Source organism: Protopterus annectens, chromosome 5.part0 (assembly GCF_019279795.1).
Source record: "Protopterus annectens isolate FY-2018-M chromosome 5.part0, PAN1.0, whole genome shotgun sequence".
In the NCBI taxonomy this organism is placed as follows: Eukaryota; Metazoa; Chordata; order Ceratodontiformes; family Protopteridae; genus Protopterus; species Protopterus annectens.
Window position 1 is genome coordinate 1,422,413,901 of NC_056735.1, and position 19,479 is coordinate 1,422,433,379.

The window sequence follows — 19,479 nt, forward strand, 5'->3', positions numbered from 1 at the left end:
TAATAATATATATATATATATATATATACACACACACACATATATATATATATGTTGTATATATCTACATCTATCACTCTATCTATGCATCTATATATGCAAATACACATATACCTCCTCACTCTGAGGTCACCCTTACCAGTGGGGAGAGAAGATGAGAGAAGATTGCTGCAGTTACTCCGACTGCCAGGTGCAGTAATGTTATGGAAGAGTTAAAAGAAAAAAATAAATATGTAATTTTCAACAGACATGTTTGCACACAGGAATCAGATGATGAATGCACTTTAAAAATAAATTAACACTGCTATGTTTCAAATCTTCAGGACTCCAAAGTCAAGGTCTTATGCACGGGACTTTCTAGAATCTCAGCATGTGACAAATCATGCATACAAGACTAATTAATGGTCAGCTTTTAATTTGGTGAGAGTATAACAAACCTGCAGAAATATATCAATGGACAAACCCTAAGACTATTGACATGCAACAAGGATGTAGTTCTTCTGAAATAAATGCATTTTTGACACTGCAAATCCTTTGGTTTTGCAGCAAAGCCACTGTCCACAAATTCGCACATTACATTAAAGTTCTGAACTTCAGAAGCCCCATGTATTAACTGCATCTGTCTCCAGTTACTATTCAGTTTAACTCCTGGGCCTACATTGTCATGAATAGCCAAGTGTTCATTTTACTTTGTCTTTTTTTAAGTTTTTTTGAACCAGCATCTCAAACTCTCTGAAACATGATATATCTGGACTTCTAGTGGTTATACTTTGAAAATTCTGTTTTCACCAACATCCATCTACTTCTAATACCATCTCACTTACTTTCAGTTTAACACATGCACTTCCAAAAGGACAAAATCATAAGACATTCTAATAAGGTTTTTTAATAGTTATAAATTTATAATCAAGAGAGTCAGAGGCACATATTTTAAAAGTCAAATCACTCTAAACCAATAATGATGCAAAAATATCTGCTCCCAAAGACCTGAAAGTTTAAACTAGATCACAATGTGCTCATGCAAAAACAAACTGAAGATTAAAACGGGGTACTTATGTATTATCACAACCAGATTTTGCGACATCTTTTACTTTCTTCACTTTTAGTGAAATGGCCTCACTGAAGTGTGATATGGAAGGGTAGACTGGCAGAAAGTCTGCTGGGGATATCAGTGGGGGTTTTATAAAACTAGTAAGACTTATAATTTTGAGGTGTGTGGGTAGCGTCCTTTAAAGACATCAAGCATTGAATTTAGCAATTGCAGTGGTTGTGTGTGTATGTGTGTTGGGCTGAAAGGAGTGCAGGAGTTAGCGTATGATCTGTGGAATGGATTACTTTGTACTGCAGTTCCTTTTGGTGAAGGACTACTACTTCTTCAGTGTTATCTTTTTGGATGTATGACAGTATTATGAAGGTTAGAAACAGGTTTGGTGGACTTGGGTAGCTTCATCATTGAAACGGCTGATAAATAATACAGATTTGAAAACAGAGATCTCCTACTTCACCGACTGCAGCATGTGGAAGGAACACATTTGCAGTAGAATGGGACTCGCTTAACTGACAGGAGATGCTGGCGGTAAAAGGGGAAACCTGTTTTTGAACCTTATTTTTTGAACCGTTTCAATGATAAACCTTCCTAAAAGTACAAAAACATTACAGAACATGTCTCTAACCTTCATAACACTGCATGGCTGCTATTTGACCTAATCAGAAGCAACCAGAATTACTGCAAAAATCTGGTTGCGATAATATACAAGTACCTAAAACGGTTTGAAAGATATTCCTTCACAATTGCTTTAAAATGATTCGGAGAAAAAAATGGTTTATCCCACTATGCAAATGTGCTGTACTTTATTTAAATCAGTTGCTCCATTTTCAAAGATAAACTAATTTAAGTCACTCGTACTTTACCTCTCTGACAGAATAAGGAGACCCTATTACAATACAAAGTAACTGCCTTATTTACAAATCAGCTCCCAGTATATGGTGTTCATCAGCAGCTTTACAAAAAAAGTGCACTGAATCAAACATAAGTACTTGTATGTTCACATGAAATGCTTTAATGTAAAAAAGAAGTTATGTACTCACCATAATGTTCCATCTGAGTAGTTGTACTTCATTTGTCTTCAACCTGTGGGTTATGGATCCGTACCGGATCTGAGCCGGCAACTTTTACTAGCATCAGCTCCGAGCTCCAAACTCCTCCCCTTACCCATAATACACCTCCACTGCCTTCCATCCCCAGATTGAGTTTGCTGAACCTTATACTGATAACCTGACCTGAAAACTTTTCTTGTGACCTATACTGCAGCCCGTAGGCTGATCATATGCCAAGGTCCGGGGGAAGGAGGGAGGGATGGTTAAAGAGAAATGAAGTACAACTACTCAGATGGAACGTTATGGTGAGTACATAACTTCTTTATCTGAAGTAGTTTACTTCATCTAGTCTTCAACCTGTGGGACAGAGTCCCCAGCTACTAAACTCCTGGGAGGCCCACATGGAAGGATATTCCAAAGCACCACGGAACCAAAGGTTGCTCTCCTTCTGGAAGTCAAATCCAATTTGTAATGAGAAATAAATGTATGAGAGGAGGACCAAGTAGCTGCAGAACAAATATCATACAAGGACACACTAGACTAAAAAGCCACAGATGTAGCCATGGACCTAGTGGAATGAGCTTTGACCTGACCTGGAGGAGACATGCCTCTGTCCTTATAGTCCTGCAGAATGCATGAAGAAATCCATCTAGCTATAGTGACCTTGGAGATAGATTTCCCCAAAAAGGGTTTATAGAAGGATAGAAACAATTGATCAGTTTTACAGAAATTTTTTTCCTGTGTAAATAAAATCATAACTGTCTATGAACATCCAACATGTGGAGTTTGTATTCCATCTTATTAGTAAAATTAGGAAAAAACACAGGCAAATTGATGGTCTGATTGATACTGACTGGTGATGCCACCTTAGGAAGAAAGGATGGATTGGTTCGAAGGGAAACTCTATCTTTGTGAAAAATCATGTAAGGAATTTTGATGGACAAGGCCTGTAAATTTTGAAACCCTTTTTGTAGAGGTATTAGCCACCAGAAGGCTGTTTTCCAGGACAAAAATTTCAGATCTGCACATGTGGCAGGCTCGAAAGGCAGAGTGACCAAAGCTTGAAGACCCATAATAAGGTCCCATGGGGGAAACAGGATCTTTGACCGGGAGGCGTAACAAAAAGGTGCTTTTGATAAAGGCTTTACAGAGTCTGGAAGAGGCTAAAGAGGCAAAATTCTCACCCACATGAAAATGAAATATGGCAGCCAACTGAACTTTGACAGTAGAAGAACTAGCTCCATGGTGAAAAATATCAGCCAGAAAATCAAGAATGGTGGAAATAGGAGCCGTGAAAGGGTCTAAACTCCTTTAAGAAGCCCAAAGGGAAAAACATTTCCACTTGCTGCGATAAACCTTCCTGGTCAAAGACTTATGAGCAGCAACCAAAATAGATCTAACTGAAGGATAGTCTAGGAGTCCTAGCACGGAAACTGGAGCAGCCAAGCTGTGAGCTTCAGGCTGTCCAAATTCAGATGAGGCACCCCTGAAGGATGTGAAATTCGATCCTGAATGGGATCTAGGATCCAAGGTGGAGCCAGAAGTTGAGACCAAAGGAAGGGGGAAGCCATACCTGGGGGGCCAGAACAGGACAATGAGGATCACTTTACTCCCCAGTCGACGAGCTTTCTGTAGAAACCTCAGAATGAGAGGTACTGGCTGGTGAGCATACAGAAGACTAGGAGGCCAAGCATGAACTAGAGTGTCTCTGGGGAACTCCTCCAGCAGGTGGTTCAGAGAGAAAAACTTGCTGCACTTCGTGTTGGAAGGAGATGTGAAGGGATCACAGCAAGTTTGACCCCACTGGCTGAAGATCTGTTCCTCTACGGACAGATTCAGAGACCACTCATAAGGCATCAGAATAGTCCGACTTAGCCTGTCTGCTAGGATGTTGGACCATCCTGGAATGTGTATTGTGATAAGAAAGCGATTGGTGGAGATAATCCACACTCTCATGGTCTCACGACAAAGGGGTTAAGATCTGGTCCCTCCCTGTTTGTTGATATACCGGACCACTGACATGTTGTCTAACTGAATAGCAATAGTCACCAAAGGAAGACAGGCATGAAGGGCCTGCAACGCTAAAAGGACCGCCCTTATCTCTAGGATATTTATGTGCAAGCTGGTCTCTATGGGGGACCACAGGCCTTGGACTCTCCTGCCCGAACAATGCCCCCCCCACCTGAGTTGGGAGGCATCCATGGTCACTGTGGCTTGGGCCGGGGCTGGAACAAAAAGTCGTCCCTCCAAAATGTCCGGAAAGCACATCCACCATATGAGGGATGACCGACAGACTTGACGGAGTTGAATTGGGAATGTCAATGGCAGTTCCAACAGGGATCATTGTAGAGCTAGAGTCCACTGTAGAATTCTCATGTGTAACTGAGCACACGGGAGAAGAGTTATAGTCGCCGCCATTGAGCCTAAGGTCCTCAATACTGATTCTGCCATTGGGAGATGAGACTGGTAGATCAGGGAGACATGCATCCTCAGGTTTTGAACTCTCTCCGAGGTCAGGAAGATTTTGCACTGAAAAGTATCTATCCTGGCACCAATGTAGTCTTATCACCTGTACAGGATCTAGGAGAGATTTGGAGGCATTGATTGTGATCCCCAAATGCAGGGCAAGAGTAAGGAAATAATCCCTGGTTTGGGACAGTAAACACCTGGTGGAAGAAGTGAGGAGCCAATCATCCAGGTACAGATGGATCTTAATCCCCTGAAGCCTCAGGTGAGCCGCTACCACTGCCATCACTTTGGTAAACACCCTGGGGGCTGTGGTGAGACCAAAGGGTAGGGCTCAAAACTGGAAATGATTGACTCCTAGCCAGAAGCGGAGGAAACTCCAGGAGCTTCTGTGCATTTTTATGAGTAAGCATCCTGGAGATCTAACGAGCACATCCAGTCGCTCTCTTGCAGGTACGGCATGATGGACTGTAATGACACCATCTGGAACTTCTCTTTGGCAACTAACAGATTCATGGTAGAGAGGTCCAGAATGGGCCTTAAGTCCCCGGTTTTCTTTGGGACCAAAAAGAACCTTGAGTAGAAGCCCGATCTGGACTGATCTGGAGGGATGGTTTTGATGGCTCGTCTTTCTATCAGCTTGGAAATTTCCTGTGCTGCTGCCTCCCTTTGCATGGGTGGTACATCCAGGTGTCCAGGAGATTTGGGGGAACCCAAGAAGGGGATAGAGTATCCTCTGGATATGATCTGAAGCATCCAGTGGTCCATTGTTATGGACTCCCATGCCGCTAGGTGCAAGACAATCATCCCCTGAATGCCTCCAGAATAGAGGTGTCGGGCAACCCCTCAGGGTTGCTGCCCGGGTCTGTCCAAGAAAGGTTCTCGAGACCCAAAGTTCCTTGGACCCCCCTCTGCCTCTGGGTCGGTGCCCATTTTGTCCCCCTCTGTCTCTGGGGGAAGAAGAGCTCTGAGTGTCCCGGGAATACTGTGACTTCCGGAACCACATTTTCTTTTGGTCTCTCTGGTTCTGGAAAAAAGAGCATTGAGGGTTAGAGAAGTGGACCCCGATGGCAGACAGTGTCTTCCTGTCCTTCTCACAATGAGCTAATGTCTCTCTGATGGTCTTACCAAAGAGTATAGAGCCATCTGAAGTGTTCCAAAAACTGACATAACCTGAGCCAGGCGTTGCACCTCATGGACACGCCAGACCCAGCCTCCCTAGCCACTCCTTACTTAGCATGTGAGAAGAGTCACATGGACATATTAGATACTGCTTTTAAATTAGCCATCTTCACAGAGAATGAAGCCTTGTCCTCCTGCGATGGGGACTTGGGGGCAAACTCCTCCAGCTCCTTTACCAGGTCATGTTGGAGTCTGGTGACATGGGCCAATTAGTTCAGCACCCTAATCGAAAAGGTAGCTGAAGCATAAACCTACTTCCCTAGGTGGCCCATCATCCGCAACTCTGTCAGGAGGATGGACAGAGAAACTCTCTTGATAAAGTTCCTTCTTGGTGGCTGCTGCTACCACCATGGCGTCTATGGGGGAGCCCTTGTTTCTTGCTGCTCTGTCTATGGGGGGCTTAAGATATTATCCGGTCTTTTTGGGATAGGTTCCATGGTGTCCAGTTCCTTCCATGCCCATGAGGTGACCAGATCCACCAAAGGACCCGTGGGAGGGGACACCCAGGAAGTAGATGGGTCCATTCCAAAAGCCTCCAGGAACATGGACTCATCAGAAGATTTGGGGGCAGATCAACTTCCCCGTTAGCGCAGGATTTCCATGAAGTCTCCAAAGGAGACATACTCGGGAGGTGACCTATGGGAACCTTCTCCATCATCCAAGTCCGTGTCCTCGGTGAGGGACTCTGGGGAGTCCAAGTGCCTCCTCTTGCACGTATGCTTGTGAGGTACCTCTCTGGTGCGGCTCTCTGGGGGAGCTCACAAGCCACTTGTTCCTTGGGGGAACCATCAGGGGCTCTTTGAGCATGGGCTGTTCCTCTGGTAAAATGATGGGAACTGTAGACAAAGCCAAGGGGGTCTGGGTGGAGTCCAAAGGGGCTGTCAGGGGTCTTGATCTAGTGGAGAAAACCCATTCTACCACGAACACCAAAGGAGAGCGAACCTCCTGAGAAACCAATAAGGAGGCCAGCCTCCCTGGGTCTGACAAGAGAATCGGAGCCGGGCCCAAGGTGGACAGAGCTCCGAGGGAGGGAACCTGACCCAACAAAGTCGGAGCTGAAAAAAAAGGTTCCACTCCCTCAGAACAGACACCCAAGCTCTGGCTCCGAGAGCAGGTCGAATCAGAAATGCTCCAGGCAGCTGTCGGCATTGAGGATGTAGGCACCATCAACGCCAACATCCTGACCAAGGCCAACCTTGGATCTGAATACTCCGAACCCGAAGGTTGGATCGGAGAAGGAGATATAGGTTGGAAAAAGGGAAGCGAGCTCCCCCCTCCTGAGGGAAGGGGGCTGACAAGACCCCCATCTGGATCTGAGTATGGATAAACCTCATTTTATCGGCAAGACCCCTATCCGGATCGGAGTATGGATAAACCTCATCATTTTATCCAGATCAATGTCCAACATGACCTAGTGTGTCAGGGCACCGAGGCCCAAGAAGCTGACCATGCCTACTCCGGCTCTGGGGAGAACCTTGGAGATTGGAACCAAGGGGAGTCACAGATCCGTGGTGTCTTTTTAGGTGCAGTGAGGTCCAGAGACCTCTTTTCTCTTTTCCCCCGCCTTCGATTCACTCTCCCTCTCTCTACTCCTTTTCTGCTCTGCTACCACAGGCTTTGGTACAGGAAGTTGAGTCCCAGCCTGGGAGGGAGGAGAAGCCAGAGGAAGGAGATGCGGCCACAGCATCCACTGTGACCGAAGCCAGAGACGAGGAAACAGATTCTGAAGTGGGAAGAAGGCCTTTGAGGGCCAACTTAGCCTTCCTATCTTTAATGGCGCAGGGGTTGAAGCCTGCACATATGCTGCAGCCCACAAACAGATGGGCAATGCCCAAGCACAAAACACAGAGTGACCATTCGCAGGGGATAATTTATGGCCACACTCTGTGCAACACTTGAAAACAAGCTTTTCAGCCATACTGCTCGAGTAGAAAGAGAACTTGAGAAAAAAGGCAGTTTCTAACTAGCACACTCACACCCACTCACTACACTCGTATACAAAAAAAACACAGAGGGGGGGGAGCTACAATCTACACAACAGTACCAACTACTCTAACTATCCTAAAACTCCATAACTCGATGCACCAAGCAAGGGGAGGAGAAAAGGGACCTATACTAACACTAACAAAATTCTGAAGAAAAAAGATACAAAGCTTTTACCCACTGACTAAGTTGGAGCTCAAGAGACACAATGCAAAAGCTATTCATGGCAAACGAGATCTGGGGATGGAAGGCAGTGGAGGTGTATTATGGGTAAGGGAAGGAGTTTGGAGCCCGGAGCTGATGCTAGTATAAAAGTTGCCAGCTCAGATCCGATACAGATCTGTAACCCACAGGTTGAAGACCAAATGAAGTAAACTACTTCAGATCATATTGTTCAGTAAAGCTTTTGTTGTTTTCTTCTTCTTATGGCTTTTCCCAGTTAGGGGTTGCTACAGCAGATCACCTGTCCACTCATGATTAGCAGTGGAGTTTTATGGTGTCAAGTTGCCAGCCTGGCGCCCAACCTTCCACAGAAGGTACACACACATGCACTCATGCCTAGGGCCAATTTAGTGTGTCCAATCCACCTACAGCATGCCTTTGGGATGTGGGAGGAAACCGGACCACCTGGAGGAAACCCACACAACCACAGGGAGGACATGCAGACTCCACACAGAAGGCACCCCAGCTGAGGATTTTACCAGAGAACCTCTTGCTGTGAGGCAACAATGCTAACTGCTGCACCATAGAGTTTAAAGTGATATTCTTCTTTCTAAACTGCTCTTGATCACTACTGATATAAAAGGCTGGATTTTTAAAATGTTAGCAAATGGTAATCCATTTTAGAGGTGCATATTCAATGATGCCTTTAGTCAACTTCCATCACAATGTATATTTTGGTAACAAACCAAAAGCATGCAAAGAATCCAATAGTTCCTGGTAAAAGGAAAGGAAAATGAGTCAAAAGAAATCAGAGTTTCATAATGACCAATATGCTGTAATAGTGGATCTTTTAGGAAAAAGAGAAGCATGCTACTCTGACATAGGCTTTTCCTGAAACTGTAGGCAGTATCCATTTTCTTAGTTTCAAAACAGCAAAAATAAACAGGAGCAGCAAAAGAAGACAACATTCATCTACAAATCTCCATACTTTGTGTGTAAATATGGGCACAAACATATACGGGCATATGCATGCAAACCAGGAGTACAAGCCCAAAGTGGTATGGCCTCCTTCAATGCAGTCTCTTTACTGTCTTCTGATAAAAAGTGGTGTGACTATAAATATATTGTAAATCTTCATGAAGTCTATTGTATGGAGGACTTCCAAGAAGATATATATATATATATATATATATATATATGAAAACTATGGACCGGCCTCTAAAAAAAACAATTACAGAGAGCTTAACTGAAAGTTACCAAAAACATATAGCCAAGCTCAAAATAGCATAAAGTTTGGAATATGTATGCACAATATACCAAAAGGCAGTAACACAGATGTTAACAAGGTGTACGTTCCTGAAACAAATACCAGTACTCCAAGCAAAAAGGTACCTTGGAAGTTATTTGATATGTCCATGGTAGGAACTCAAAAAAATGTCTAGCAAAAGTAACAAAATGCATAGAGATACTATAGCATGCCCTTTGACAAAACAAATTCAACAATTAAACAATCCCTACTGCAGTCCAAGATGAACACAGATGGAATGTTATGATAAGAACATAACTTTATCTGTCTACTTCATTTCTTTAACCTGTGGGACAGAGTCCCCAGCTACTAGAATCCAGGCTGGCCCTCATTGAAGGAGACATTCCAGAGTACAGCAGAGCCAAAAGCATTTCTACTTCCTGATATGTCCAATTTGTAATGCGTAATGAAGGTGTGGGGATTTGACCAAGTAACAGCAGCACAAATGTCTTCAGTTGAGACTCTAGACCAAAAAGCCTGAGATGTAGCCATAAAGCTTGTTGAATGGGCCTTTATTCATCCTAGTAATGGAATATGTTTGAAACAGTAGATGAAGGTAATGCAGCCTTTCAAGCATGTCGCAAGCATAACTTTCGTAACAGCTTTAGCTCTCTGTGCATGAAAAAAGAGAAACTGATCAGACTTCCTGAAGGGCTTGGTTCTATGTATAAAAAAATGAAGCTGCCTATGTGCATCAAGCAAATGCATAGTGTATTCCCCATTGTTTTAATAATCAGGAAAAAAAGACAGAATATTGATGGACTGATTAATATTTCCCTTAGGTAAAAAAGGATTCGTATGCAGGGTCACTCTGTCCTTGTGGAAAATTAAATATGGAAGTTTTGCCGAAAGGGTTGAAGTTCAGATACTCTTCTGGCAGTTGTGATAGCTACTAAAAACAGTCTTCCAGAACAGAAATTTCAAATCCACCATCATAGAGGGTTCAAAGTGGGGGGAGGTGGACCAAAGCTTGCAAAATCACAGTCAGATCCCACAGGGGAGTAGGATTATCATCAGAGGACAGAGTAGAAAAGTTACCCTAAGAAATGCTTTACACAGTTTAGAAGAAGCAAGAGATAAGGAATCAGAAACATGACAATTGGATATAGCAGCTAGCTGAACTTTTGACAGTAGAATAACTAGTGCTATCCTTGAAAAGGGAAGCAAAAAAATCTAGTACGGCTGACACTGGGTCTGTAAAGGGATCTATCCATTTCTTTTCAGCCCAAAAGGAAAACCTGTTCCATTTACTTTTGTAAATTTTGAGCATTGTAGACCTACAAGAAGGAAAAAGAAGTTATGTCTTTATCATAACGTTCCATCTGTGATGTCTATCTTCATTCATTCAGATGTAAAGTGCCTTTAAAAAAATGTTCACAAATGATGAGACATTATGGGATGATCATTAAATCTGTTATGAAAATTGGAAATTGCTGCTAACTGAACTTTAATTGTGAAAAACAGATGCTCCTAAGTCAAATAAGGACAGTAAAAATTCTAGGACTTTATCAACTGAAGCTGAAAAGGGATCTATGTTGTTCGCACAGGCCCAAATGGAAAATCTCTTCCATTTACTAAGGTAAATTTTCCTAGTGGATGGTTTATGGAAAGACAGAAGAATTTTTTGTACTGTGGAGGATAATTTATTCTGCCTGCCAATCACTGGAAATGGAGATACCAAGCAGTCAGCTTGAGATTTTGGAGACTGGGATGTACCAAACCCTGTGGGTGAGACAGCAGGTCCGGAACTGGGTCCAGAATCCAAGGGCGGTAAACCAGATGAGGAAAAAGAAAGGGGAACCAGACTTGGCAGGGCCAATAGGATGCAATGAGAATTACTTTGCTTCTCAACTTTTGGGCTTTCCTCAAAAACTGGATTAGTGTAGTAGGGGGAAAGGTATAAAGTCACGGGGACCAATCAAGGAAAAGTGGGTCTCTCGGGGGACTGCCTATAAGGGGGAATTAGGGCAAAGTAGCTGATGAATTTGTTGTTTATCAGAGAGGCAAACAGACTGCAGCAAGGCTTGCCCCAATGACGAAAGATCTTCATTGCTATGTTGTTGAGAGACCACTCGTGAGGCAGGAGGATGCATCGGCTCAGTTTGTCTTCAATCATGGAGTTTCCCAGGATGTGCATTGCTATCAGAAAGAGGTTGGAATCGATAGCCCATTGCCAAACTCAGCAAGCTTCCTGACAGAGGGGTAGGATCTGCTTCCCCCATTTGTTGATGTACCCAACTACCGACATGTCTGACTGGATTGCAACTGTCCCCAAAGGAAGGACAGACTGAAAGGCTTGCAATGCTACAAGCACTGCCCTCAATTCTAGGATGTTGTGCAAATTGGCCTCCTATGAGGACCAAGTGCCTTGGACAATCTTTCCCAGATAATGTCCCCCCCACCCAGTCTGGGAAGCGTCTGTGGTCACTATGGCTTTGGGCAGAGACAGAGAAAAAGTGCAATCCCATAGGTATTCTTCTGGCTCCATCCACCAGGATAGATCCTTTTTGCAGTGATTTATCAGGATTGGATAAGACATCAGATGACTTAGAATCTACCATTGGGATAGCCATTGAAGCAGCCTCATGTAGTATCTTACTGGGGTACTAGGGTTATAGTTGCTGCCATGCTTCCCAGAGCTTGAAGTACCAGCTGAGCAGGAACTTTGTTTTGGGAACTGATTGCTTGAACTTGTGACCTTGCTTTATCAGCATGTGGAGGAGGAGAGAGGCTATGCAAGAAACCGTATTTAATCTTGCTCCCATGAATTCTAGGTCTTGTGTAGGAGACAACTGTGACTTTTCCTTGTTGTTAGAAATGCCTAGAGCCTCGGCAAAATGTAGCATGAAGTCTGTGATGTAAAGCTGTAGATACCTGGAGGGGAGGGCGATGAGGAGCCAATCATCCAGGTATGGAAACACTCAAAACTATCAGTCTCAAGTGAGCTGTTACCACCACCACCATTCATTTGGTGAGAACCCTAGGGGCTGTGGTGAGACCAAAAGGCAATGCTCGGGAATTGGTAATGGTTGGCTCCTAGCCAAAAGTGGAGGTATCTTCAGGGGCATTTGTTCATTTTTATGTGGTAATACCCACCTTGAAGATCTATAGAGCACATCCAATCATTCTTCTCCAGAAAGGGAAGAATGGACTGGACCATGACCATCTGGAATTTCATCTGTTGTACAAACTGGTTTAGTACACCAAGATCTAGAATTGGTCTCCCATGCCCTGTCTTTTTTTGGCACTAAAGAATCTTGAGTAAAATATGGATCCTATCTGGTCTGGTAGCACATCCAATCATTCTTCTCCAGAAAGGGAAGAATGGACTGGACCCATGACCATCTGGAATTTCATCTGTTGTACAAACTGGTTTAGTACACCGAGATCTAGAATTGGTCTCCTATGCCCTGTCTTTTTTGGCACTAAAAAGAATCTTGAGTAAAATATGGATCCTATCTGGTCTGGTAGCACTTCTTGGATGACTTTTTGGAGAAGGTTTTGAATTTCTACTGTTGCCAGATCCCTCTGACTGGGTGAAACATTGGGGATTTGCTTTTGGGACTTTGGTAAGAGATTGAAGGGAATGTGGTAACCTCTGGTGATTATTCTCTGCACCCAAGTATCTGAAGTTATTGTGAGCCAGGCTGTTTGGGGCAGTGAAAATCTTCCCTCGACTGCCTCTAGAGGTAGGTAATCAGGCCCCCATTCAAGAGTGCTGGTAGTTGCCCTGAAAATGAATCTCTGGAGCCCTGATTTAATGGACCTCCTCTGCCACAAGGAGGGCATCTTCCAGTGAAGCTCCTCTCTCTGCCCCAGAGGGAATACTCGCCAAGTGTGTCACAAAAGGCCCTTGGGATTTCTAGAACCACATTTTTCCACTTCTCTGACTCCTAGAATAGGATCATTGAGGAGTGGAAAAATGAACACCCATAACAGAAAGGGACTTTCTGTCCTTTTCACACCTGGATAGTGTGTCTACTGCAGACCCTTTGTCCAAAAAGGCTGACATTCTGGGGCTGTCAATTTTATCCGGTGTCTGGGGAATGGGTTCTATGGAATCTGGGGCCTTCCACGCCTGGTGAAAAATCAGCTTAATTAGATAGTCAGCAGGTGGGCACAAAAAAGAACACAAATTCCTCAGAGGATGGGTTTGAGGACTTCCATTACCCCCGTTTCCGAATTTCTAGGATGTCTATGAAGCAGGTATCTGCAGAGGGTGACTGGGGAGCACCCTCCCCTTCATCAATAATCTATGTCTTCCATGACAGATTCTTCTGAAGAATCAAAATGCTTCCTCTTACAAGTCTTCTTACAGGGTGGCTCCTCAGTGGGAATTTTCTGGGGAGGACTTCTAAGAGCTGGGACCCTGAACAGGAATATCTTGCAGCTCCTGTGCCTGCAGTCCAGGCAAAATAGATTGCGACAGCTGTGAACCAGGGGATACATAAATGTGAAACTCTGGGGAAGAAGGAGCCAGCTGGGAGCCTGCTACGGCTAAAGCTCTCTCAATGATCTGGAAGGCAGGTTCCCCTGAAGAGGGATGGGAGCCTGGAAGAGAGAAAGAAACTTGGAATAGGGTCACACCCCACTCAGATGAGCCACAATCCAGAACAGGAGCCAGGGAAGGGTTCAAAAGCGGCATGGTTCCAAGACCCAGTGCTGAAGAAACTATCAGAACTGACAGTCAAATCATGGTCCTGGGGAGGTCATAAAAGACAACTGGTGTCAAAGGTTTACCATCAGCAACTAGACAGCATGTACTGGGAAAGATGAAGTGGTGGGCTCCAAACCTTGAAAGCAGAGGTTGAAGGAGGAAGGTCTGGTGGAGTCCTTAGAGAATATGCCTCGGTTCTAGGAGGGAGAGAGAGGTCTGTGTAGGTGCAGGGAGAACCCTGGCCACCAAAAGCTGGTCCACTAATCTAACTACATCCACTTCTGAAAGGCTTCTGGAAGAATGGATCAACATTCCTAAGGCAGACTCCGGCCTATCAATGAAAGGATTGGGGAGCTGACCATTTAGTCCTGTGAGATAAAAATCTCAACTTTCAGCACTGTAGACTAATGTGCAGAGGGGGAAGCTGGAAGTGAATGTGAGATTAGTGAAGCTGGTGCAGAAGACATTGTTGGTGCCAAAGAGGTCACAGGCACCGAAACAGTGGCCGGTGCTGAAGTAGCCAGTATCGGTGCATTAACCTTTGGTAAGTGAAGACTGAACTGTCAGTGCCGAAGGTAATTTTTCTGTCATTTTCGGTACTTTTTCCCTCGGTTCCATAGACATAGGTGGAATCATTGACGTTTGTGATTTTGAGTCTTGTGCCGTTGGTGAGGACGGCACTGAATGGCTTCTCTACTTTGGTTCAGACTTGGACAATTTAGAAGTCTGTCTTTTGCTCAGAAAGGGCTTCTTCAAAGGAGCATTTTAATAAAACATTTAAAATAAGTTTTATTTAGTCACGGGCACTGAAATCCTGACACAGTTTGCAAGTAGTGTCTGGATGAGGTGCACCCAAACAATATACGCAGGAAAGATGCCCATCAGAATTGGGCATCTTTTTGCCACAGTCTTGACATTGTTTGAAACCAGATGTTCCTTTAGACTTACCCGCCATTATAAGTTCACACTCACAGACACAGCAGAAGGACAGAAGACAGAAGCGTTTTTTTTTTTTTTTTTAATATAAAGTCTACCAACAATGGCACACAAGAAAAATACCTAAGAAAGTAAGGAAATAGATATATACCAACAATGGTATGCAAGAGTTACCAATAGGTAAGAAGAGACAGAGGGGAAGGGAGGACATTACCAACGATGGTAACGAGAAATATCTTTAGGTAATGGGGTTGGACAGATTAATACTGAAAACATACGAAAAAGGGAGAAAATAGTAAAATATTCTAACATAGGTAGAATTTAGCAAAGAAAACACTAATAAAAAATAATAAAGCACTTAGCTGAGAGTATCAGGTGAAGCATCCAATTTTCAGAGTGGCAAATGGGATCTGAGGTAATGGAGAGGGGCATTGTGGGTACAGCCTTAGCTTGAGAGTTATTGGCTGGTGCGAGCTGTATAATGGCCAACTCAGTTCCAACAGGTCTGCACTAACTCATTTGTCAAGAATGAATGAAGACTGACATCAGATTCAACATTTCTCAAATGGGAGAAGACAGCTTGGGAAATCTTATCATCGGAAGTGGAAAAACCAAGTGGTTAATTTCAGGCCCTGAATGTCTGAGTGTGGATTCTTTGATGGATGAGAAAGCAGATCTGGACTCTGATCCAATCTCATTGGAGGACAAACTAGGTGAGACCAAAGAAAGATTAACTTGGTTTGTCAGGACCAAAATGGAGCAATGAGGAGTACTTTGCATCGCAAATGGAGAGCTGTCGGAACCTGGGAATTAACGGTATAGGAGGAAAGGCATAGGGAAGGCTGGATGGCCAAGCATGGACAAGAGCGTCCCTGGGCAAAATACATGCTGCATTTGTTGTTGAAAGGGGGCATAAAGTGATCACAGCAAAGTTGACCCCATTTCTGGAAGAGCATGTCTGCCAGTGACTGATTCAGGGACCACTAGTGAAGTAACAGTAAGACACTGCTGAGCCCGTCAGCTAATATGTTGGACTCCTCCAGAACATGGTTGGTAGAAATCGCCAACTGCTACATTCTCATTGCTTCTCAACATAGGTGGTAAGACCCGATTCCTCCCTGTTTGTTGACGTATCAAACCACAGACATACTGTCCATTTGGATCTCAATAGTCTGCACAGGTAGAAAGCGGAGTTCTTGCAATGCTAGAAGAACCGCTCTCATCTCCAGTACATTGATATGCAACTTGGTCTCTTGAGGTGTCCACATGCCTTGGACTGTCTGATGCAGACAATGTCCCCACCCAAAAACTGGGAGGTGTCAATGGTCAACGTGGGGTTTGGGGATGGAAGAACAAATGGGCATTCTTTAATAACTTCCGTGGAGTGAAGCCACCAAAGCAGACATCCCTCGCACACGAGACAGACTGATGGGAAAATTCAAAGGATTTCTGAAGTGACCATTGGACCGCTAAGATCCACTATAATATCTGCACATGAAAACATATGGGAAGAAGGGTTATAGTGGTCACCATTGAGCCTAATGCTCCGAGAACTAGATTGGCTGGAGGTTTTAGAATGGTCAAAATCTGGCTGATGTGAAATCAAGTTTGTTTATTGAAAGTAGCACAAAAGCGACAGCCCGAGACGTCGTGGTCTGGGCCTAAACAAGGTATACAGAGGGAATGGAAATCCTTATGTGGTATTTGCTTCCCACAAGAAATACAATTGTTAACTTTGTCTGACATCGGTCTGAGGCAAGAAAAGTTTCCCCAACAGGGTACTTAGCTTTAAAGACGACTTCGGTTTCCAAATTTTCGTAATTTCAGGAGCTGGCCGACCGGCACTTGCGAACTGCTTCTGCTTCGGGCACCGCGCGGCAAAAAAGACTGAAGAAAATGGCGTTGACTGTGTTTTATATACCCCTGTCGCACTGACGTCAGGAAAGAAAGCGACGACAACTGACGCCGGACGTAGACTTTGGAATTCGGCCGACCGAGGACCCGCCTGACGGCAGGAGAACCCATCTGTTATGACTGCAGCTGTATGCACGATGAACATCCACTGCTAGACATTTGGTGAACACCCTGGGGGCTGTGGTGAGACCATATTGGAGCCCCCTGAACTAGTTGTGACTGGCTCCAGCCTGAAATGCAGAAAAAAATGCCTAGAGTGTATGTCCATTTTTGTACGGTAGCATGGGTCCTTTTGGATGTGCTCTGCATACCTATCACCCATCCTCAGGAGAAGTAAGATGGATTGAATAGTGACCATTTGTGTGTTTCACCGACTTGTCCAGAGAGCTCAGATTCAGGATAAGTTGCAAGTCACCTGTCTTCTTGGGTACTAAAAACAAAATTGAGTAAATGCCTGATATGACTTGATTGGGGGGGGGACCTCTTGAATAACACTTTTGCAGCACCTGGGGGACATCCTACTTTTGATTGGGTGGAACATCGGGGTGGTGATGTTTTCATTTGGGAGTTTTGGAATAGGGAATTAAACATCCACTGGATACGATCCTTAGCACCCATTTGTCATTTGTGATGGCCTGCCAGGCTTCTGGCTGCAAGGAGAAACTCCCCTGACTGCTTCAGGAGGAAAGCAGTCAGGCAATTGTTCAGGATCGCTGGAAGAGCTTGTCCTGGAAAGTTTCCCACAACCCCTGATTTTGTGGACCCCTCCGGCCATGTGGGCAGTGTCTCCCATTCTGAATATATTGAATATATATTCCTCTGCTCTGGGGAGAAAAATCTCGAGTGTCCTGAAAAGGAGACTACGACTTCTGAAACCTTGTTTTCTTACTCCCATGCTAGTTACTGGAAAATGTCTGTTCTGGTGTAGAAAAACAGATTTGGATGGCACAGTCTTTCCATCCTTCTCACTCTAGGATAAAGTGTCTCAGACTATGTGCCCAAACAAGGTGGAGCCATCAAAAAGGACATTAATAAAGGACTATTTTCAAGCCTCTGCAAAATCACACAGCCTCATCCAGGCATAGTGCCATATGGCAATGCCAGAACTGGCTGCACTTGAGGTACCATCCATAGCGTGAGAGATTAGCCTCATGGACACATTGGCTAAAGAATGTAGGGTGGCAATCATGGAGGAAAAGGACTCCTGGTCCTTGGCAGACATGGACCCCGGGACCAAGCCAGAAAGTTCCTTGACTAAATCCCTTTGTAGCCTGATACAGTGAGACAAATAGTTTAACATCCTGAGTTCAAAAGTACATGAGATAGAGACACTCCTGCCAAACCTGTCCAACGCCCGAGATTTGCTATTTAGGGGGTGGACAGAGGAGCTTTCCTGAGCCAGTTACTTCTAGGTGGCTGCAGCAACAACCATGGCATCTAAAGGGATATCCTTGGCCCAGAAAAATTTGTCAACAGGGGCACTTAAAATCTTATCAGTGCATTTGGGGATAGGTTCTACTGTACCCAGTTCCTTCAAAGCCCTTGACGGCACCAGCTGGATAAGTGGTTCTACTGGCAGAGGGCACCCAAGTTGTAGATGGGCTTGACCAGAAAGTCTCCCCACAGTACAGATTCCTCTGGGGAAGGGTTTTCAGCAGACCAACCACCCCTCTGGCGAATGATTTGAAGAATGTCTCTGAAGGAGACCTCGTCGGGTGGTGATTTTGAAGACCCATCTCCTTCAAAATCAGTATCCATAGTGAGTGATTCTATAGGGGAATCAATGTTCCTCCTTTTACAAAATCTCTTCCAAGGGACCTCCTTGGGGGAGCACTCCAGGGAGGTTTGGAAGAAGGCTGGGGATCCACCAAGGGGAGGGTATGTAGGCTTTCTGGAGCCAGATATCCATGTGGCAGCTCAGGGACCTCGGACACATGCCCAGTATGAGGAGGGGAAGATTCCACAGTGGTAAGTGCTGAGGGTCTCCTAGGAATGGAGATAACTCTCTCCATGACCTTGAAAGTGGAAGGGCTCGAACCACCTGGAGCTATCCCACTGGAGCTGAGACAACTGAAGCAGAAACCTCCTGGAGAGCTTGAGCCACCTGCTCCGAGGGAGGAGTCTGAGCCGAGCTGTCGAAGGACGAGGCTCTGAGGGGAAGAGATGGCTCCGAAAGCTTCAGAGTCTAAGTCAACCCCCCCCCCCGAACCAAACTTGACACTATGGTGCCGACAACCCCTCAGAATTGAAGAGAGAAAAAACTAGGCAGAAGGATACAGGAAGCTATTACTCAAGAATTAAAGTGTTAAATAATTAAGCAGAGAGTACTAGGTAAGAGAAGAACAAAAAAAAAAGAAAGAGAGACACCCACTCTAATTAGGAAAAGCTCCAGACCGACAGAACTCTATGTTAACTTGAAGTGTGGCAAACAAGATCTGAGGTATTCTGGGGAGAGGTGCATTATGTAGGGAGGAGGAGCTCAAACTGGAAAGAAAGCGGCCAGTTGGTTCTGGGGATCGGAACTGATGACTGCAAGTTAATGAAATGAAGTGTACAGCATCAGATATGAGATTATGAAATAATTTACAACTTGAGCAATAATGTTCTCATCAAAATACAATTAACAGTTAATTGTTCTCCAAAGCCAACTTCATGCTACTCAAGTCAGAAGTGACAAATGACACCCATGCAGACGGGAACTGAAAGTTCAACTGCTGAATCCTACACTAAGGCACTATACGAGCACATCCACTCATGCATGAATCGTGCCATCCCA